This window comes from Topomyia yanbarensis, chromosome 2, assembly GCF_030247195.1.
Source record: "Topomyia yanbarensis strain Yona2022 chromosome 2, ASM3024719v1, whole genome shotgun sequence".
In the NCBI taxonomy this organism is placed as follows: domain Eukaryota; kingdom Metazoa; phylum Arthropoda; class Insecta; order Diptera; family Culicidae; genus Topomyia; species Topomyia yanbarensis.
In genome coordinates, this window is record NC_080671.1 from 195488408 (window position 1) to 195511906 (window position 23499).

Below are 23499 nucleotides of genomic sequence, written 5' to 3' on the forward strand. Positions count from 1 at the left end.
GAAATGTGGAACGACATGCCCATCATCTTTCAGGCAGCAGAACTGTGTGAATTATACAAAAGGATACCGCTCAATGAATGGTTTGTAACAGCGCGTGTTTTTTTTCTGTTTGGCTATGAAAGCATATATCTAGATATGATATGTATCCTGTCCGCATTGTGGGGTTGTGAAGGAGGCACGTCAAGGAAACGAAAAGCCATGACGAGATTCAACGGCAAGACACCCACAAATATGTCAAAAATGGTGAAGATGGTTTTGTGCTTTAATATTTCTTTCATAAGCTAGCTATTGTCAGAATCAGATGTGTGATGGTGCTAGCGAAAACTGAATAAATTAAAGACGATCTGCGGTTGTATGGAGTTTCGTTCGAATTAAAGCAAATTGTTTTAAGATGCGAGCATGTGTACTATATTCAATAGTATGAACTCGGATATTCAAATTCTGGCTTGATTACGATTCATTTGTACTTGTTTTGTGTCATTTATATGAGCGGCAGGAAACCCTACCGTCTTTTCCAGTAAAAGTGAAATGAGAAAGTGCGAGGGTGCATGAGCGCTATAACCCGCTATAACCGTAGACAGAACTGAAGGCGTGGGGTGGCAAAGAAACCTCGCACGGCTGTCCTTCGACGAGATATGAGGTTGGGTCAAACCCAACAAGCCGCCCAGAAAACACCACGTTACGAAGAATCACGAAGAAAAGGCGGATCGGAACAATTGGTCAAAGCCCACGCAGCGAAAAAAAGACTACGATTGGAAACTTGGTACATCGAACCAGGGTTACCAAAAATACAGAATAATCTGTATTTATACAGATTTTTCAGCCATTTTCAGACCAAGAATCTGTGTGTACAGATATACAGATTTTTCCGTGTATGTACAGATATACAGATTTTTGATAAATGATGTTACAAAAACTATTTTTAGAAATATTTTGTAAGTTCCAGTAATACTTCCTCTCTGTCTCTCTCAGCCTAGCCCTTTATATTAAAATACATCTTCACTTTTGAGATTGGTCGCTCAGTCTGAAAGGTAAAGGTTTGTAATACACTCAGGTTAGCACCCAGCAAATGCCTGGTTGAAGTCTACTTCCAGAAACGTTAATTATAATGCTCTGTGACTTTGCTAATTTTTATTTTTTTCCGAAAATTCGACAGCTACATTGGTCGACTAAATGTTTATAATATTATATATCAACAAAAATCATTAAATGAAGAAGAAAATTATTTTTCTATTGTGCACATCGATAAAGTTCAAGTTTCTGGATGTAAAACATCAGAACGACCTGTAGACGGCGCCGGTGGTTGAGTGATAAGCGTTATCGCCACTCATTCCAGTTGCCTGGGTTCAATTTCAGCCGAGGTCGTTGAGATTTTTCTGAGGTGAAAAAAATCTGTGGTCACGTCTTCCTTCGGAAGGGAAGTAAAGCCGTTGGTCCCCGGTCTATGAGTTTGGTGGATAGAAATCTAGTCCAGATAGTAAAGTTACCTCTCTGGCGTCGGTAAGGAAGAAGTAGATCCAACTTCTATACTCTTACTAGCAAAAATATCCTCCTCCTGTGATACTTGTGGAGTGCGCAGTAGTATATACGGCCTCTAGCAAAAGCAAGTATCGGAGTAACCATTCCTTCCCTTTCCTTCCGAGACCTACGTTCGGGCCTGGACGGCGCCGGTATTGAACAATAAACACGTTAGGATTACCAGGAGTTGCACATTGAAAGATGTTTCGCTACTCCCAAGCATAATTATCTACTTATTCTCTGTTCAACTTCAGCTAGTCCAGATCGATAACAACAAAAGGTTAAACGACTCAACTGATTCGATACAAGAGTAAATACAGATGAAAAGATTTTTTAGTACAAAAATACAGATTTAATTTGGCAACCCTGCATCGAACTGCAAGTCGCTTTGTTTCCCTGGGTTCGAACGAATCCTACACGATGAGCTGAAAACTCGCAATTTCGAAGCCTTAGCATAGTACAAACTTTGCTTGGCGGGATAGAATATGTGGCAAAGCGGGCATGGAGCGGTTACATTTAGAGGTGTGCGCCGCCGCTCCACGCCGCCGCCGCCGACTATTTTCACACGCCGCCGATATCAGAAAAATCCTAAAATGGTTAGCGTACCGATTGTACTTTTTGCGCTGCGCCGCCGATTGTATTTAAGGTTGCACAGAGAATGCGCAAAATTCGCAAACGAAAAAAGCAGTTTTTTTCCACACCGTATGTCAGATCTTCATAAAAATCAATCAGCGTATGTAGAATGTTGTTACAGTACTGCTAGTTGATTTTTATGAAGATCTGACATACGGTGTGGAAAAAACTGCTTTTTTCGTTTGCGAATTTTGCGCATTCTCTGTGCAACCTTAAACGCGCCGATGCTATGTTTGTATTCAAGCAGAATCTGTCCTTTGATATAAAAAATTCGCTTGTTACGTTAAAAAAATATCCACGAGTAATTTATCTTCTAGAAATTTATGTTTGCGTGATACTTTTAGTTCCCAGTCTTCAGAAAATATTATTTGTCATATGAAAATAGGTGCTTTTGAATGTTGAATAGAATTTGTCACTTGACTGCGAGCGGTTTTATGCTTGAACTGTGTGGTTAAAAAAGTGTACTTCTAGAAATAGTATAGACAAGAGTGTATGTAAGGAGATTGACGATAATTGTCAATAGGGTTGCTACCTCTAGCTTTGACCCGGAGATTATCACTGTCCTGGGGGGTGGTGGATTTTGAGTGGAACTAGACGGAAATTGGAATCAAAGCGATTGATCGGCATTTTAGAGCACATTAATCGCTTTTTATTACTACGTTACAGTAAAGCTGTAAATTTTTCACATTTGAGAACGGTTTTGTCGGTTTAATCTGGTGTAGCATTTCACTTCCCCGACTAAGTGCCAAGAATACAAAAGCACCAGCTACTCTCGCTGTGGAGGATGAGTCGAACGAGCAAAAAAACTCACTTCCCTAGCTAACAGTTAAGGGTCGCTGTAGGAGTAGCAACAACATGGGAGAATTCGTTTAATGTTGACCTAGTCAGTTGGATTAGAACAAATCTGCCATACCTTGGTGCAGCTGGTGATAAGCACCACTAACAGTGAAGTGATTTGGTAAAATTGCAGCAAAATGATTTTTTACATAATTTTGAGCGACTTAGTGGGATGCTACATTTCAATTGTAGCATATAACGAAATATTACTTTTCTTAATTTGTATTTCATATTCATTACTTTGTGAAAGAAATCAGCAATATTTGGTGAGCTCATCTTGGCCACCTTGAAACGAAGTGTTAGTCGGGCAAAATAAATCTGAACCAGAGTAATAGTTAACTTAGACTTTATAAATATTTTGTAAAGGAACAATTAATTTAAAAAAATGAAATTATTCTTCTTCCCACCAAATTGATGTGAAATCCGGAGGCCTGGAGATCGCTCACGAAAACCGGAGTCTCCATGTCAAACCCGGAGGGGTGGCAACCCTAATTGTCAAGAGTATCTCTCTGCCATTATCATTCCACACGATTCAACAAGCTTACAAAGTACCCGGATTCGATTCGTTTGGAATGACACGGACAAGGAATCATTGTTCCATTTTGACAGGTGTGATCACTCTCCTATACACACTCTAGTATATGCAATAGAAATGCAAGGGAATAGGGCGGCAAGAAACTTTTACCTGAGGAAATATGTACTTGAAATACATTTAAGCGCGAACTGGTTTAATCCCTTTATGTTGAAATTGTATCAAATGTGACACAGTCGTGATTCGCTGGTTGGTCACCTTTTAACTGGAGCTTTTTAGTTGGACCTCCGCTAGTTGGCCCATTGTTCAAATAAAATGCATCTGAATGTCAAAATCGAGCGTAAAATATACATTGACAATCAATCTGACAATAATTAGAGATGTGAACAGATGTATTTATACTACTGACATCTCCTTTGGATTTTTTGACATCTGTCAGTGGGTCCAACTAGCGAATCAAGCTTCTCAGTGGTTCCCCACTTGATATGTCAATGCTATCTAATTAAACATTTACATTTTTGGAGGACAGACCTACCTCGGTGCAAACCAATATTCGTTGAAATGACAGTTGATAAAACGTTCCTACTTGTTTACAATTTGTCTCGTGCCAAAACTGTTTTGGTTCGGCAGCAGTTATTCTGTCGAAATTATGCTATCTAATCTGATCTACTATCACTACTTAGTTAATTAATAAAAATAATGCCACCGCCTAATGTGATTATGAAACATTGCTTTTTCCAGTGCCGTTCGACTTTGCTATCATAGTCATAACTCGAAACGGATATAAACTAGTCACAACATGTTTGTGTATACCGAACAAACGAGTGGTTACGAGGGGACGCAGCTGTCGAAATTTTCTGACACATTTTCTGGAAAATAGTATTTTTTGGCATCGTTATTTTTCATTGAACTTCAAACATTTCGTAATTTGCTGCTTCAGAGTTAACTTTGTGTATATTCGACAGTTTTCAAATGATCCAACACCATTCGGCCGTAACGGTATGGAATTTTTCTTGAGTGCTTTTAACAGTTCTCTTAGTGGCACTTTTCAAAAAACACGCTAAAATTTCCCAAATTGGCCCTCTTCAAAGAGTACGTAAGAATTCCTCCATCAGTAAAAACCAGAGATGCCAGATTTGCAGACAAGTCTGCAAATTCGCAGAATTTTAATTTTAGCTGCAGATTTCTTCGATGACGCAGATATTTGCAGATTTTTTAGTTTGGTTGCAGATATTTACAGATTTTTGAATGTAAAGGTTTTTGGTTACACTAGCTTTCCTGACATTTTTGTTCTTCGCAGACTTTTAAAATTATTATTGCAGACATTTGAAAAAAGTACGTGGCATCTCTGGTAAAGGTTTACAGTTTGGAAAACGTGTCACGGGATTTGGGTCCCCATGTATTTTAAATAGATCCCAGGATTTCAAATCCCGTGACGGAAAACTAGTCTACACAAAAATGACAGTTTGTATGAAGTGCGGGAAACATCACGGGATTTTAAAACTCTTCACACAGACATCTGGCAGGGAACAATTTGACATAAATCTTTCATTAGGGCTTAAATCGCAAATGTAAACAAACTGCGTTTTCGCTATTATGACATTATGCGACTAAAATACTACAAGATTGAGGTGAAAATTAGTTAAAAAGGTTTTTAGTTTGATTTATAATTGAAAAAAAAAAAACAAAGCGGCGATTTCGACTTAGGCCCTTCTTCTTGAATGAAACACAATGGCTAAACTTACATTTTTTGACGGAACTGGGGCGAATGGTTATTATTCACAAAATTATTCTGTAAACGGCGGTTCTATTATATAAATGATAATATCTACTATGATCATGTCTATTCAGTGGTTGTTACACATAAACATTCGAATATTTCGATATTTTCATGAAATTTGAAGAAAAGATGCACGCGCCCTTTCATTTGCGGTGGGTTTCTATGCGCCCATTTGCTGAGCCTTATTAAAAATATCCTGTCAAGCTCGCCTATTTACCCAGTCTTATCTAGCAAGACAGAGCTTCTGAAAATCATGTTCGCGGTTTAGCCATCTCGCAAATAGCGATTGCTGAAGGGCGAAATCACGACTGGAATGCAAATCGGGCGTAAGCATTCGTTTAGTTTCTACCCACTAAAACACATAGGAATCAAATTCCTTGTTATATTGTTATAAGGTTTAACCAAAGATGCTTTAGGAAAAACATGTAAGTAACATTAAGTAATTTATACCTACAATAAAAGCTACATTTAGAAAAGCATCGCCGAATATTGAAACTGATTTTTCTCCATTTGAGTACATTGCGACTTAAACCCTAATGAAAGATCTGTGTTGAATTCAACACAAATTAGGTTTGTTCCAGTACCAGGAAAAACTGGAATTACTCCGGAGAAGGTCGTTCCTGCACTCTCATCTTCTCTTTTTTCTTCTTCTGGTTGCAAACCGGAGTAAAAGAGAGCAAGAATTTATTGCTCCTGATTACTCCGGAGTGACTTCCGTGTACTAGAACAAACCTATTGTTTCCGATGGGGAAAAATGTATTTTTATTAGGTTTTAAATTCAGTGCTATTTTGATACTGTTGGTGTTTCTTAGAAGCAGCAGAACTGTTGTTTTGGCAGTTTGGAGAGATATCGGCTGAAATTGTTCCTGATCAAATCCCGTCATAAATCCCGAGACCCATTTCCCGAACTGTAAACTAGCCTTAAACGGTGAGTGACTGGCAATCAGGGTAGTCAGATCTACCAATTTTTTGCAATTATTCAAACTACTAAAAAACTACTGATATTTTCATATTTTTCCGATAGCTATAAAGTTCTTTTTAGTTTGGGAATAGTGTACATAACTATTCGTATTCTTTTTGGGTTTGTTCTCAAATTTCAGGGATCATGGGTTACGCTTTGAGAAGTGAAATATGTAAGCACTGATTTTTTCAATATTTTCGATGCACCCCGTTGTTTTTGCAGGTAGCTGTGTCAACTCAAAGTTTTTGGATCAATAAAGCACGATTAAGACAATACATCAAACTCCGTCAACAGAACAGATCGGCAACGTAATGTCTCCGATCCGTCAGGATAAGCTAAAAGCATTTCTTAGATGCGCATTCACACTTTCCGTACGTCAAAACTTTCCGTGCTGTTGATGTTGTGGGCGAACGTCTCCATAAGAACTACATGTTACCAATTTTGACATTCCGTTGACGCTCTGTACCGGTGATGGAAGACTAGTACATTTTTCTATCTGCTTCTAGTTCCTTCTGTTATAAATTTTATTCATGGACATATTCGGTCTATCCACTAATTGAATGGTTACTAAAAGTATACGCAGCAGCATAATAGAGACGAAAATATAAAATATATAAACTCTGCATTTTTTGTTTTTCAGTGCACCTATATGATGATATGAAATCTGGCTACCCTACCAGCAATTTGCCAACCATGAACATTGCTACTGGTACACCCCAGTCAAAAAGGGCAAGTTGCTGGCTAACGGGGGGCTATTTGCCAACTCGGATGCGCTAATTGTTCATCAATTTACCAGCAATTTGCTGGCAATTAGGGGGCTATTTCAAATGCAACATTTGGGCGATTTGCCGCCGTCATTTTTTGCCGCCCTACCCACCCTTAAATCGCTCCCAAATCGCTCACGGAACGCATCATTTAATAGCCCTTAATTGCCTAATATGAAAATTACAAATAATACTTATTTTCGGATTCATTATCTACTCACATAAACTTATCGGTATACTAGGTAATCAGCACACATGAACCGCCATATTTGAAAAACGCAAAAAACAAGTCCATTTCAGCCGCCAGAAAATTTGTCTAAGTGTTGAAATTGCTTTTAAATCGCATTCGCAAATTGCATATATTCCTAGGGGCAATTAGCACAGGCGAGTTGAGTCAAACGTCAACCCCAGTCAAAAAGGGCAAGTTGCTAGCTAGCGGGGGGCTATTTGCCAACTCGGATGCGCTAATTGCCCTACAATTTGCCAGCAATTTGCTGGCAATTAGGGGACTATTTTAAGTGCAACATTTGGGCGATTTGTCGCCGTCATTTTTAGCCGTCATTTTTGCAATGGTTAAATTGGCATTGCACACCAAAACTTACCACAATCTGACTTTCATTAAGACTTTAGGTCACAGATCTTGTTCCACTATACTTTCACACGATTTCACAATTGCCCACATTCGTTGTCTAAATGAAGTGCACTAGACAAACAAAATACAAGCGAGAACACGCCAATTGTTTAAAAACAATTTTAAGCTTAAGCCGAACATGAACCGCCATATTTGAAAAACGCAAAAAACAACAAGTCCTTTTCAGCCGCCAGAAAATTTGTCTAAGTGTTGAAATTGCCTTTAAATCGCATTCGCAAATTGCATTTGTTCCTAGAGGCAATTAGCACAGGCGAGTTGAGTTAAACGTCAAACTGTTTAAATCGCCTGACCATGCTCGTCCGCATTTTATTTGGACCGAGATGGTTTGTCTATTTGACAGTCAACCAATGTTTCCTTAAAACGTCGATCTATCTATAGAGAAACATTTGACAAATGTCACTTAGGGGTTTTCCCTTTGTCACGAAAATAAGACAAAGCAAAGTATTCGAAGGAAAAACTGTCGTTCTATTCGAAATTAAACGAAATTTTACTTTCCGCTCTTCCTGTTGATAACTTGCATGGCAAACCAATGTCAAGTGCAACCCATAATTATGTCGGAAAACTGTTGTATACAAACAATGGAAAAACTGAGCATATTATAGCCGAAAAAGTGCTTTGTTATTTGAAGAAGCGTCAAAAAAGGGTTCTGTGAGTCATGGCAATTCAACTACTTAGGACAAATTTGGATGGTATGTATAAAGCTGCCTATTTCTATTTGTTTCTATCTCTTCCATTTCCAGTCACTTGGTTAAATCATACTCAGCAACAGTGAGTACTGGAAATTTGGCACGGTATCAACGAGAGGAACATGAAGTTTGTGAACTGAAGCCAGCTAGAAAATACATCGCTCCACAATTACTTTTCGTCAGTTACAAGACAATGTTCACCCGTATCATCAGCAAAAACTGATAAAATTTTCCTCGCCAGAGACTTACCTTGTTTCGCCGTGACTTGCAACCATTCAGTGCCGTTGGTAATGAAGAAATGTTGGATTTTATGCGCGCAAAATGATTTTAGTTCTGATTTGAGTTTGAAGATGATGTAACAACTTTTCCTTTCCAAACCCAGAAAAGATACGTTATTGACGCAACTGAGAATCTTCCCAGCCGACCTACAGTGTTAAGGAATGCACTGGATGATGTATACGATTCTTTGTTGCAGGAAGTTAAAGCACGTTTGATTTATGGAAGGATTGTTTCAGACGACGATCTTACATTACCTTTACTTATCACTTCATTAGAAGTGGGAACAGAAATAGTTTTATAAGATTATATCATATCAAGTATCCTTCCTCAACAGCCGACTTGGAACTTATTAACGTTACCTCATGGACAAAGGTATTGACTGAGAGGATGATGGGAGTGGGATGGGAATATCCGGAATGAAACTTTAGATATACGTCAAGCTTTCGGACTACAGCACCAAAAACTGTAACTGTATTGCAGGTGCTAACATAAAACTAGCCTGCAGATTGATTTAAAAAACCATCTTTGTTTAGGTCATGGATTACATTGGGTACCGTAAACCTTAGACAAAGCTTTCGTATTCACGAAATAGAAGGCGGTCGGTGCTTTGCGCTATTGAGCGAAAAAGCTTGAAATTGAAATGGAACAAAATCGAAGAAAAATATACGATATCGAAGACGCTGAGAATGTTTTCGAAGCAGAGGAGATATGTCCTCTTTTGGATTCAGAGGATCCATTAGATCCAGGCGAGATGGACATGGACAACCAAACTATTACTGTGCATATGAGCGAATCACCACCGCCACCTCCGACACTCAAAACACTCAGTGGAACACGCTGGTACACTTATGGCGTTTTCATTTTTTCTTGGTGCTACACCGGTGTAGTGCAAAAAAAGTGATAGACTGATTACACCCAAGTTTGAATGAGTGTAGCACCGACTATACCGGTGTAGTGCAGAGTCAAAAACGAAAACGCCATTAGTTACATTTAATGAAAAGTCTTGGGTCTAATTGATCAGGAGTAAATATTATTTTGGGATGCATCAACAAACCTGCTCTCATTTACACTTCATACGAATGGCCTTTGGTAGAAGCAGTGGTAAATTTTCTTTCACCTTTTGAGGTAAGTGTGTTATGTTCAAATAGAGCAATCTGATTTTTACTTTGTTATTTAGGTAATTGTGAAACTTATGTCAACTGAAAAGAGGACAACAATTAATATAATCTTGCTGTTACGATTTGAGGTAGAAGATTTTCTTATCGAGAATGACAACGATTCTTTGCAAATAATTCAGATGAAACAAAGTATGAGTGCTCAGTACCAGCGTAGATATTCGATTGCAGATTTGTTGATAGTAGCTGCTTTAGTCGACCCCAGGTTGGTAAACCTGTCGTGTTTTAATGGAAGAATCGTGGAACGACCGAAATTGAATTTCTTGTCAAATACATTCATGATAACATTGATGTTAACTCAGTTAAGGCATCTGCTATACTTAACCTTCCGGCAGTCGCACTGGTGCACTGAGTGCACGCTGCTCTGAAAATCTAGCGAAATCGTTTTAGCGCACCAGCGGCTTCAGTGGGCTATTTGCGCGACTTCCGGAAGGTTAAGGATGATGATACCACTACGTCACCAATTCTCGGTTTAGCCTTGAATCACTCAGACATAACAGACAACATAACAACAGCGATTGTACAAGAGGTAACAAGAAAAAATGTGTGCACCCCAATATGGCCTCCCTGCTTGCATGGATACCCGTGGAATCACAAGAGATGATTACGTACAACGAGTGGAGATAGTGGCCCGAAATTGGGACCCAACACAATGTAGAAAGAGCAAGGAATACACACATATGGAGTAGGCACGGCGAATCCGTTCGCCAGAGGTGGTTTGGTGTAGTCACCACCACGAGCAGCAGCTGAAGTCATTCAGCAAAACCAAAAATATATCCCACAGAAACCGAAAGTAGTGACAGCGAAGCGAATGTCCAATAAGGACATTAGGGAGATGGTTATCAGAATCTGAAAGGCGCTGGTGTCTGCCGTGAAGGTTGAGGCACTTCGGCCGGACAGTTGGACCGAGAACGTGGAAACGGCTGGCGATGGTCTGTGACGACGCTGTACGAGACGAACGAAGGGCATACCTCAAGGCAAGTTACAGCAGGCGTTCCTCAGGGCTCCATTCTCGGTCCAACTCTGGAACGGAATGTACGATGAGGTCTTGACTCTATGGCTACTCTGGAAAGTGCTAATTCTGGGTTTCGCGGAAGACGTGTCACTAACAGTGATGGGTGGAACACTTGAGGAAGTGTCGGTGAAGCAATTGGGATTGAAAATCGATGACCGGTTGAGCTTCAACAACCACGTCGACTACGCCAGCGGAAACTCGGCGAAGGCAACGAACGCAATAGCGAAGATTATTGAAATGAAACGTCGGTGGTCTGAGAAGCAGCACGAGACGTCTGCTGGCTAGTGTTTCGCCATCGATACTGGAATATGGGGTTCATGTCTGAGGTGCGGCGCTGAAGACCAAGCGAAACCATAAAAAGCTGAACAAGACGTTCCGGCTGATGACTGTACGAGTCGCGATCGCTTACAGGACACTATCATCAGCTGCAGTATGCGTTAACGCCAGGATGATCTAATCTACATCACCCTGGCGGAGGATATTAAGTGCTACAATAAGAAATGTAAAGAAGACGATGAGAATTGGTTCGATGGCGAGGTGGTAGCAGAAATGGGAAAATATAAGAGGAAGGCGGACCAACCGACTCATCCAAAACCCGCCGTCGTGAGTGCATACAAAGCACGGAAAGTTGAACTTTCACATGTCACAGCTCCTTTCGGGCCACGGCTGCACCAAAAAGTGTCTTCATCGATTCAGGCACGTAACGTCACCGTTGTGCCGGAGTATGAAAACGTCGAAGATACACCGGAGCACGTGATCTTTAAATGTTTAAGGTTCGAAGCAATATTTAATCCGGATAATATTGTCTACAGAATGTGGAACGAAGGCAACCGCCTGGAGACACCGATCATGGCCGCCTTGCAGCGTAAATGATGTGATGAACAGCGAGCAACGGTTTCTGGAAAGCAACCGCCAGGAAACTACACCGGAATGTCCTGGATTCACCGCTATGGACTAGTCGAGTAAACCACGACAGATCATCGAGGTGCTAGCTAACTGGACGCCACGCTCGACATCTGGCTAGTTAGCTCGATTTCGTGAGAACTTCTCTCGCCGAAGAACTCTCCGTCAGAATAGGCTAGGTCCATCGTCGGGGACTAGACCGAGTAGTTTGCGAACAGGTCGGGATCTGAATGGCAACGGGAAAGCGCTGCTGAATGCCACAAAAAGGGAGTCAAAGAGCTTAAAGAAGTAGCGCTACTGAATGGGACCGCGTAAGCCAAAGTGTTTAAGAAGTTGTGGTGGTGAATAACACAAGAGAGCCGAAGGGCTCAGTAAATTACACAATCTGGAGTTTGTCGCCCAAATTTTCCTCGTAGTGGAAGAGCACTAATTCTGGACGCACAGTACGCTTTCGTACTGCTAACAGGTATAACCACTTTTTGTGAATGGTCGAGAACTGGTAGTGTGTCGAGGAGTGTTCCCCTAAGGTTTTGTATTTTCTACTTTTGGTATATTTAAATATTTTTTCTACTCTTAAAACACATACATTAGACCAATTTGTCGAGCTGAGATGATTGGTATATGACACTCGGCCCTCCAGACCACGGAAAAAGTTTTCAAAGTTTAAACGAACTCTATATATTTCTTTTATATGATATGTCAAATAGGAACTCTCGAGTTTTGGAATAAACTATTATTATAAATCGATATAAAAACAAAACAAACAAAATTAACAATATAGTAATTGCCAAATAAAGAATTAGGCAAAGTTTTGCTATCTTAATAGATACGACTTGTTCATATTTCACATCTCATATGTAAAGGATTGAAAATCATGCAAAAAGTCTCCAACCCTATCAGTCCAACCGGAATAATTTGTCACCCGGTCCATCGTGAGCCGTGTCGCATGTCAGCCGTAATTAATCTTCCGTTGGGTCGTCGTGTTTCTTCCGTTAAATTGATAACGAGAGACTCGAAAAATATTGACACAATTTATCATGCGGGAATGATTTTTCACACTATCGGGAGAAATTGTAAGGAGCACATCAACACGTGACACATTTGCCTATATGCATGTGAAAAAATGCATGACGCTTTCCATCTGTTCTTGTTTGTTCCTATAGGTATTTCTTCTGAAAGCGATGCTCGGGGAAATTGGTTCAGTCAGATGTTTCGCCCCGAAAAGTGATGGCATTGATGCTATATCGTTCACTGCAAAGTAGTCCCCGATCGATACAAACGAGTCTGGTTTTTCCGACATTTCCAAACCCATCAAGGCAAAAGAACGTACATGGCGCTTCTTTTCAATGAAACATGTTACCGAAATGATAAAGTGAAAAATTTTCCCGACGCCGTAAAATAGCTTGATTTAAAATGTGTCGATTTCCACCGACAGGAGGAGTAATCAATAAAAACTTGCGCTCGAAGGTAAATTTCACGGTAGACCGAATAATAATATATTCAAGAAGTCTGATAGAATCTAACGACCCTCAAAAGAATAGACTCCCATCACCCCACGTACCTATCTTAACAGTCAATAAGGCATTCACCATCGTCGTCATTTCATCGGCGGAGGGAGCACGTGTTTGATCTGGTCCGTCGCTCAAGCTACGTATAAAGCCGGAAGAGAAAAACGAGACGCCGCCCTGTAGCCGTCAACGGTGATGGAGAAAAAAAGTGCAATCATGTCTTATCACTCCGTAACGTACACCACATCGCTGATGTGAAGACGCAAAACACGATGACGCATGACACCTAGCGGTGCGAAATAGTTTTTCTCATATGTTTTTCTTTCGTTGAGATTCATATCCCAATTTATATACATAACTCCTCAAATCCTCATTTTATATACAAAAATGTCCTCTTTCTGTATATGAAATAAGGAAGATTATTTTTTCAATAATTCAAAAACAAATTTTATTTCGACATTGAAATCATTGTTAGAGAATGGCAAAGCTGGAAACAGAATACATACAGAAATTAAGAGATAATAAAATGAAGAAAAAAATAATGTTTTTAAAGATCTGTACGGTTTCTACTGAAGATCGCAACATATAAGTAAATGTAGGAATATGGTAAAATAGAAATAATGAAATAAGAGAATAATGGACCAAAGAAATAACGAAATAAAGAAAAAAAAGAAATTAAGATATCAGGAAATGAAGAAAAAAATAAATACATAAAGAATAAAATAAGATAAGAGGTTGAAAAATAAAGAAATAATGAAATAAAGAACTGAAGAAAGAAAGAAATTAAGAAATAAAGAAATGATAAATTAAGACACAAAAAAGCTGACTAAAGAATACAGGCACATAGTTTACGCATAAACAAAACGTGCATAGCGTGACAATCGTTTTCTAGCTACCAGCTAAAGAAGGTCGAAGAAACAGCAGAGATGATATTCTACTAGATTACTTTACGGAGCTGTATACGATGGATGCGCTAAGCGTTATGGAAGATATAACTGAGCTAAAGGATGCCAAAACATTTTCGACTTTTAAAACGCACCTTGCGAATGTTACCAAGTTCCAACGGTTTTTAATTTACGTCATCCTTCTAGAACTCGATATCATCTTGAACGAAATTTTCATATATTTTCTAAAAAATTCTGAAATCGCTCGAAATTATTTGAACTCTTAAATCTTCTAGACTAATATGAAATTTTCTGAAAGCTTATAAAATCATTTAACATCTTCTGAAATGTTCTCAAATCTTTCGAAATCCTCTGAGACGATTCTAAAACCTAGAAGATCTTCTGAAATATCCTAAAATTTTAAGATAATCCCCCAGAATTTTTTTTATACGAAATCTTCTTGAGACCTCTGATATATTCTAAATTAATTTTCTGAAAGCTTCTTAAATCTTCCATCATTTGAAATGTTCGAAAATCGTTTAAACTACCAGGATGATATTCTAGTGTTTGGTTCAACAAAGGATGAGCATGATAAAAACCAGGCAGAGGTTTTGAAACGTCTTGAAGATCACAACGTCATGATCAATGAAAGTAAATGCTTATGGCAGAAACAAGAAGTGAAGTTTCTGGGATTCAATTTGTCGCCTAGTGGTTGGAGCATAGAAGATGAGAAAATAAAGGCAATTCAACAGTTCCGCAGACCTGGAAATCAAGATGAAGTAAGAAGCTTCTTGGGATTAATCAATTACGTGGATAGATTTATTCCTCATAGGGCAGACAAAACATGGACGGCGTGGCGAACGGATCGCCTAGAAGCACTCACGAACTAGCAGCGGATCCAGTGGCTCCCCAAATCCCCTTACCGGACGGCGTGGCGAACGGATCGCCTAGAATCACTCACGAACCAGCGGATCCAGTGGCTCCCCGAATCCCTTGCCGGACTGCGTGGTGAACGGATCGCCTATAAGTACTCACGAACTAGCACCGAAGTATCGGATCCAGTGACTCCCAAAATTCCTTGCTGGACGGCGGTTGCGAACGGATAGCTTAGAAACGCTCGAGAACCAGCACCGAAGCAGCGGATCAAGTGGCTCCTCCAATACCTTACCAAACAGCGTGGCAAACGGATCGCTCGAAGAACCAGCACTGAAGCAGCGGATCAAGTGGCAAAATAGCAGGACAGGAACCATGATGGAAGACCACCGGTTCGTTTTGGCACCCGGGGATTTGACTGAAAATTACGACAATGGCAAATAGTTTTCTTAAATCGCCTGAAATCATTTAAAATCTACTGAAACCGTCAAGAATCCTCCAAAATCTACTGGAACCTCCTGAAATCTTCTGAAATTTTCTGAAATCTACTGAAATCTTCAAAAATCTTCTAAATAAACCTAAAGAATTTCAGTAGATTTAAGAACATTTCAGATCATTCAGAAAACTTCGGAAGCTACCAATCAGGTTTAGAATTTATCAAGAAGTCTTTTCTTGATAAATTCTAAATCTGATTGGTAGCTTCCGAAGTTTTCTGAATGATCTGAAATGTTCTGAAATCTACTGAAATTCTTTAGATTCTTCAGAATGTTTAGATATCTTCTGGAACATTTTGAAATCCCTTCCTTCCTTTAAAAACTTCTGAAATGTTCTGAATTCAGAAATTTTCAGAATTTTTTAGAAATCTAGAATCCTCAGAAATTATCTGAAGCCTTTTAGAATCTTCTGAAAGCTTGTTGAATTTTCTGATATCTTCTAGAATGTTTGGAAATCGTCCAAAATTTCCATAAATCCTCTGAAATCTTCTGAAATTATGTAAAAACTACTACAAATTCTACTGAAATCTTCTGAAATCATCCGAAATCTTTTGAAATTTTCAAAAACCTTCTAAACACAATCGAATATTGATATACTTTGGAAATCTTCTGAATGATCTCAAATGTTTTAAATTTTTTTTGAGATCTTCTAAAATCTTCTGAAATTTTCTGAAATCTTCAGATATCTTCTGAAAAGTTCGGAAATCTCTTAAAATCGCCTGAAATCTTCTAAACTCATCTAAAATTATCTGAAAGCTTCTAATATAATTTTATATCTTTTGAAATGTTCTGAAAACTTCTGACATCTTCTGAGATTGTCTAGAATCCAGTAGAATTTTCAAAGATCTTCTGAAATCTTCTAAAATCGTGAGATATCTTCTGACACATTTTGAAATTCTTGGAACCTATTTTGAAATCTTCTGGAATCTGGTTTATTCTTAATGTTCAGATTTTTTTTGATATCTTCTAGAGACTTCAAAAATCTTCTGGAATTTAATTTCATGTCTTCTGAACATTTTCTGATATCTTCAAGAATATTCAGAAATACTTCAAATTTTTCTTAAATCCTCTGAAGTCTTCTGAAAACCTGGAAATCTTCTGAAAGTTACTGAAATCCTCCAAAATGTTCGGAGTCTTCTGAAATCTTCTGAGTGATCTGAAATGTTTTAACATCTACTGAAATTATCTGGGATCTCCTGAAATTATGTGAAAAAGGAATCTTCTGAAATCTTCACAAATCTTCTGAATGATCCGATGTCTTAAAATCTTTTGCAATCCAAAATTGTCTGAAATCTTCTGGAATATTCTAAAACCTTCTTAAATTGTCTGATACCTTCTGAGGTATACTAAAATATTCTGAAACCATTCAAAATCTTCTAATTTATTCGAAATTTTCTGATATCTTTTGAAATGTTTGGAAATCATTTGAAATCTTCTAGAATCTACAGAAATTTTCTGAAATCTTCTGCAACCTTTGCAAATCCTCTAAAATCTTCTTAAATTTTCTAAAATCTGCCTACATCTTCAGAATTTCTAATTCTTCTAAATAAGTTTTTTGTAAGTATTTTTTCTGGCATTTTGCTCCACTTTTTGCGAAAACTTCACTATTTTGTGAATATTTTCGGCACCAACGATAATGGTGAAAGGTACCTACATATGTCTGAGCAAATAGCTGATGAATGGAAGGAGATTATTTTTTGTGTCGTACATTCTTGCAGGTTAATTATTGATTTTTTAGACTACTCAATGAATAAAAATTAATTAGAAACAACCAAAACAAAATTTAATATTAATTTCCAAAAAAAAATCAACTACATGCTATGTGAACCGCCTGTAGAGGATTTTGCGGCTTTTCTCGACATCAGATAAAAGCCGCCTACGTTTCGTGTTTCACCGCCGTATACCACAATTTGAAAGTGAGCTGCCTTCAAACATCTGCTTTCGTGGCGAATCTGTGCTACTTCCGGTTTCATGTAGAGTAAGCACCACTTTGCTACGAATATTGCATAAAAAACTTCAAGGGGTATCCAGGACTGGAAACCTGTGGCTTTTAGTAAAATCGGTTCCTTTCCTGGAACTGTGCGAAAACCGTATTGATTTCGAATTCTGGTAGAGAATATTTCGTTGGACTATTAGGGCTTAGTTGGGAATATGCATCGAACTTATCACAAACTCAGCTCTCAAGATCAGAAATCATCCGTTAGCGAAGAGTACAACTGATATTACCTATCCGTAAATTTACTGTAGCCAAACCATATGTCTAATTCAATTATTGTCAAATTAAAAAGATACGCTCAACTTTTCCGTTATATTCCAATAAACGGATTCAAGTCGTCATTTTTGTCGAATTAAGCCCGGCCAGAGTTGTTATCGGTACGGTAGCCTCACGTGTTCAGCATCAAAGAAAACGTAGTTTTTTTTTCATCACACCGCCTCTGCCACTTTATCACAAACTTTTCTTTATTAGCTTAGCATCTTTCCGGGAACATTTTTCATCACAAGTTATTGACATTTCCCAGCCAGCGGACATTTAACGGTCGGCTTATCGCAAAGCGTTTTCGAGTGGAGCGGTCTATCGGCAATAACCGCGGGTGGGTGGAGGAGCTGAGGAGTGTTATATTTTTTAGCGAGGGGATGTATATTTTCCTTGACAAGGGAGGTTTTAATTATTTCATCGAGGGAAAAATAGAATGTTTCCGACGGTTGCTATACATTACGTTAAGAAAAGCTTAGATATCAATTATAGTTTTGTTTTTTTAGTTATTTTTTAAACCGATTGGCCTCCAAATATCGTGAAACATTCATGCCTTCAGATAAAACAGGCTTGTATAGGAAACAGCTATTTTGGCTTGAGCGCAATTTGCTGGCACCAATAAACACTCAATGTCAAAAGAAACCTCGCCTACATTCATTTTATATATCCTGATATCCTGTAAACTTAATTCGATAAAACAAATAATAGCTAATCATTTCAAACCGTTACATTGACTTCTTCGCATAATGAACCTTCAGAAAAGTAATTTACCCCATTTAGCCAACTCCTTCCCGAAGTGCAAAAATAATCTCCGCCCGTCAACCCAACCATAATTTCGCCGCTATTAAACGTAATTAAAAATATTTATAAAATAAATCGTAGCATTCGCCTTCGCAACTTGACACCGGCTGATGCCGCATGGCACCGCATTTCCCAGCGGACGCCCGGTCGCCAGTAAAGGCTACACTGCGCCTGTTAATAATATCCAATATTTCAAATCCCCGTCGTCATTAGAAACATTTTTCCCGTCCTCATTTTCATTCTTTTTTTTTTCTCTTTCTCTCTCATACACATACAAGTATGGAGGTTTTCGTCTTAACCGAAGCACTAAAAGTCTAAACTGCACGCCCGCCCATCGGCTCAGGCAGTTCAGTGAGTGACTGATGATTCCAGCATTAAGAGGGGGGTCTATGCGTATATATTAAATTTCATCATCTTCTTATAGCTGTAAGCTAATGATAATGGTAGAAACCTCTGCACGGTCCTTCTTCTTCTTCAAGTGCTCCGGTTTTGGTTCGGTTTGATGAGAGGAAATCGTCGTCGTGATCGTTAAAGTTCACGATGATTGTGGTGGTTGTTGCTGGATTTGAACGACGGGAGGCTCATTAGCCCCATTCGATACAAGCTGAAAGGTGGCGAGGAACTTATTGGTGCAGGATACGAAATCTGTTGGAAGGGATTTTTGATGAGTTCGTTCCGTTGGAGGTAAAATTTAACGATTCTTCCGCTACAAAATTTCGCTTGGTACTGCTACCCTCAATTATCCAAAGCTTACAGTGAAACGTTATTGTTATGGGTGCTACTCACTCAAAATGCGTCATTGGAAACATTTACAGCCTATCAAGTAAATCTGGTTGATTGAGTTATTTCCAGCCGGCAAAAAGGCTAAGATAAACGTAGTTCATCTAATTTAAGATAGTTGTCAATCGCAATGAATTAACTGAATTACCCCTTTCTGACGAATAAATAAAAATGCTGCGAGCCACGATTAATTCAAGCCACTAGCGTAGCAAGGGGTTGGGGGTATAATTTAGTATGAAATTAAATTAGTGATAAAATAAAACATTCTTCAATACCTGCTTAATACCTGAATGAGGTATAATACTTTATTTTAGTTATTGGAAGGTCGAAAAGGTTGTACTATTATTCAGGTATCATAATAACTCGTTTCATTATCAACTAGTTATTCGTAGTACATGTCTCAGTTATTATTTCAAGTATTTTACCTCTTATGTAAGGCTCCTCAATACCTTATTGTGGTGTTCAAATATTTGGTACAGTATACCTGAATTCGGTATTCTGAAGTTATTTTCTTCTGCTCGTGATGCGTTACTAATGAGACTCGGATTTATTTTGTCCTGGAATTGACAACGAAGCTGGAAAGATTAAAATGCAGTTATCCATGCTATTCCATCTTTCGTGATACTTGCTCATGGCACACCTTATGCTGTGACCACGCTTTGTTCCAAAGAGAAACAAACAGCTGAATGTCAATAATGTAAACAAAATGAGCTTCGCGGAATCTTCTAAAAGAAAGGCATCGTGATAATCGTGACTGAACTATCGCGCGTGTTCCCAATCATCAGAACGTATTGTCGACCTCCAGGTTGCTAGGCTGCTCCAACCAGCTGATAAAGAGCAGGACGCCATTCTGATAAAATATACACAGCAAAAAATCTTGCAACTTTACGTCTTGCCAGATGCACATAAAAGAAGCGTTTCAATTCACATAAATTTACATTTAATTACATGTAAAAATGTGAGTTGTTCGACTTTTCCTAGGTTATTCAGTCTAAGTTTTACATCAAAAGTGTCACAATATTTAATTTTACATATCATTTAATTTTACATATCATGTTAAATCCTATTACCGGACAGAAAAATACGTCGTTACGTTTTTTACGTAAAATGTAATTCTCATTTTTTCTAAGAGCGTATCTTATACACGATTCAGAAATTTAGTCATTTTAGAAACGACGAATGAGACAAATCGCACCGTCCTTGAATGCAATATTTTTTATAATTCGTTTATTTAGCATGGCTCATTGCGATGACTTAACGGAGCGACAAATATTGGTTATTTTGTTAAATATTTGTGGCTACGCCACATTGTAAATTGATTTGAAAAATTGTAAATATTTGTGCCTCCGGTAAGTAATCTAAAAATATAAATAAATAAAAACATATATTACGTACGTCGGATCTCGAGCACTCAGCTTTCGATTTCGTTTCTTGTTTAGTCACCTAATTACACTAGTTTACAGCATTTCTGAACTCAATAAACTGGTAGTTATTTTAAATGTAAAATCGTGTGCTGAATCCAAAAAAGGAGGTCAAAAAATTTACAGTAAAACAGTTTTTGAGTTTGATTAAAAAAATGAATTTCACCTTTAAAATAAAAAATACGTTTAGTAAAATCCATATATCTTCGGCTCTAGCACATCTATACGAAATATAATTTTGTTAAATTAAAGGTGAATGAATGAACTTTTGGTCGTTTGAACACTTTGTTTTAGTGTCACTAATGATTCTGACGTTAGTTACGGGATTGTTGATCTTTTTTCATTTTTAAAGAAATATAAATGTTTGGTCATGATTTTAGGCAAGATAAAACAATTCTAAAAATCATATTTTTAATAAAACAAAAAAAAAGAAAAGTGTGAAAGGTATTGCGCCCCCGTAAATGACTATTGAATTTCATCCCGATCTGACTCCCGGTTCTGGAGTTACGGGTTGTGGCAGGCGATCACATAGCAAATTGCGATTCAAACCGATACTCCGATGAAAGCAAAAAAGGTAAAAATTTAGCTAAAATGTCTCTCAAACAACTTAAATTTGCAGTTCTAGGTCATCGACGGCCAACCAAACTTTCGTTGACTACATTGACCACCATAGACGATTCCGGAAGTGCCCGGGAAAAACCGCCATCTTTCAAAATTAACGTTTTCACAAACTTAGTCCCAAATAATAGCTATAATATCCCCACAGATGTCTATAAAATTTTGTACGGATCACTTACATGGTTCCGGAAATATAGACTAAACCGTCCGGTCACATATGAAATTCCCATGTAAGCCGGATCTCAAAAAAATTTTCAAAGGAGAAATGAAATTTCAGAAATCGAATTCGCATTTTTGAAGCCAATCATCTTTAAAATGCATGAAACGTCGAGATTTTATGTTATCTCGAAATTTTTTTTTTATAAAAGTCGACTTTTTGGGACTTATCCGATTTCTTTCCTTTTTCAATTCAATATTACTGTGGCTGGTTTTTCTATTGCAAAATTTTAAAACTGGAATAATGATTTATTTTCTTGTATATAGTTGTCAAGTCATGTATAACAAAATTGTGATGTATACATTTGAAAGCTTTTAATAAATATAAGCAACTAAGAAATTCTCGTGTTCATGATTGAGAAAGGCACAATTGCACCGCTAGGTGGATTAAAACAGGTTTTTTACAGTAGACGTACGTACGTAGTTACTTAGTTCCGAGATATTTTTCATGCAGAAGGTAAAAAGTAAATTAAGGTACAGTTACTCAAAAATGCATCAGCGTACAGTTGGGAGCTGGAAAACTGGTTGGTTCGAGTGATTTAAAAGCATGAAAAAATATCACAACTGCACGATAAGTGTAATCCGAGTCTCGGAATGGAACCGTTAACTGTCAACTGCGGTCGAAGGTCGTTCGAAAAATCAAGGCTGATCCCAGTACTTCAGATTACGATTGACGAAAACCAGAATGCTGTACTGTACACAAGTTACCGAGCAAGTAAACAACCTCAAATAACAAATCGTCGCTGTTGTGCTATCTTATGACAAATGCCATTTTGGGGTAAACTGAGTTAAATATGTTATATTGTTGGTCTAAAAAATCTCTACAAAATGGCGTTTTCGAAATTTTGACATCCTACTTAATTACTGAGATATAGCGAGAAACGTGCTGAGAAATTCTGTAATATTTGCTTAAAATGACTGTGTCTGGGCATTGACACAAGTTATTTTGATGGATTAGATGTTTTTCTATGTAAAAATGTCTGAGAAACACAATGGCAAAATCATTTTTAAAATAAAAATACACGAAATGTGAGAAAAAAGTAATTTTAGTTTCAAACTGGAAATAAAGAATATTTGGCAACACTGTATCCAAAAATTATTATTTTTTGTAGTTTCCCTGACTCATTTCCTTTAAAATGCATTTCACCGATTGTTTATAGACCAAATAAAGCCAAAGATATAAATAAAAGTTAATAATTAATGATTTTTTTCTATGGAAAATTTTCCAAGCACGATTATGACACGCCATACAAATTTTGTCATCAATACACACCTATGACACGTATGAGTGCGACTTTTGTATACATGTTTAGTAAAAACTCGTAATATAGTCAACCGATTTTCGTAATATTTGAGAGATTAATACAGAATAGACAGAAGCAGCAATTGTATTCTCTGAATTGTTTCTACTATTTACCAATTACAAGATATTCAATCTCAAACTTTAAAAATCGTTTTTCTCGAAATGTTCAAAATGGCACTTGTCATAAGATAGCACAACAGCGGCGAAATATCGTATAGAGCACTGACCCGTAGACTACACGACCACGTGCTGATGAAACTCGATGGACATGACTTGATCGACGATTAAATGCATGAGAATTTCAAGCAAATCCCTGGGCTCAAATATTACAATGCTCCTGCTCACGGTAATGTTTCTAATGTTTGTTTTTAGTGGTTAGGCACGAATGTGAGTCGTGAGTCCCACACAGCGCCAATACACTACAGGCCAGGTTTTTGAAGCTTTTTTAACCTTACTAAAACACACACACACATGTACAATAGGAGGACACTCCCGGATATGTTCAGAAAAGTGTTTCAGAAGCTTCTAGACGAGGGCCACTTCCCTGACAAATGGAAGATACAGAAGTTAGTGCTACTGCCTAAACCTGGTAAGCCCCCCGAGAATCCATCG

At 38.0% G+C, this 23499-nt stretch overlaps 1 protein-coding gene across 2 annotated transcripts in view; it reads right to left on the reverse strand.

Moving 5' to 3' along the window:
• The window catches only part of LOC131682567 (discoidin domain-containing receptor tyrosine kinase B), an 840338-nt gene that overhangs the window by 297714 nt on the left and 519125 nt on the right, over nucleotides 1-23499 (reverse strand). The gene's annotated exons all lie outside the window — the stretch shown is intronic.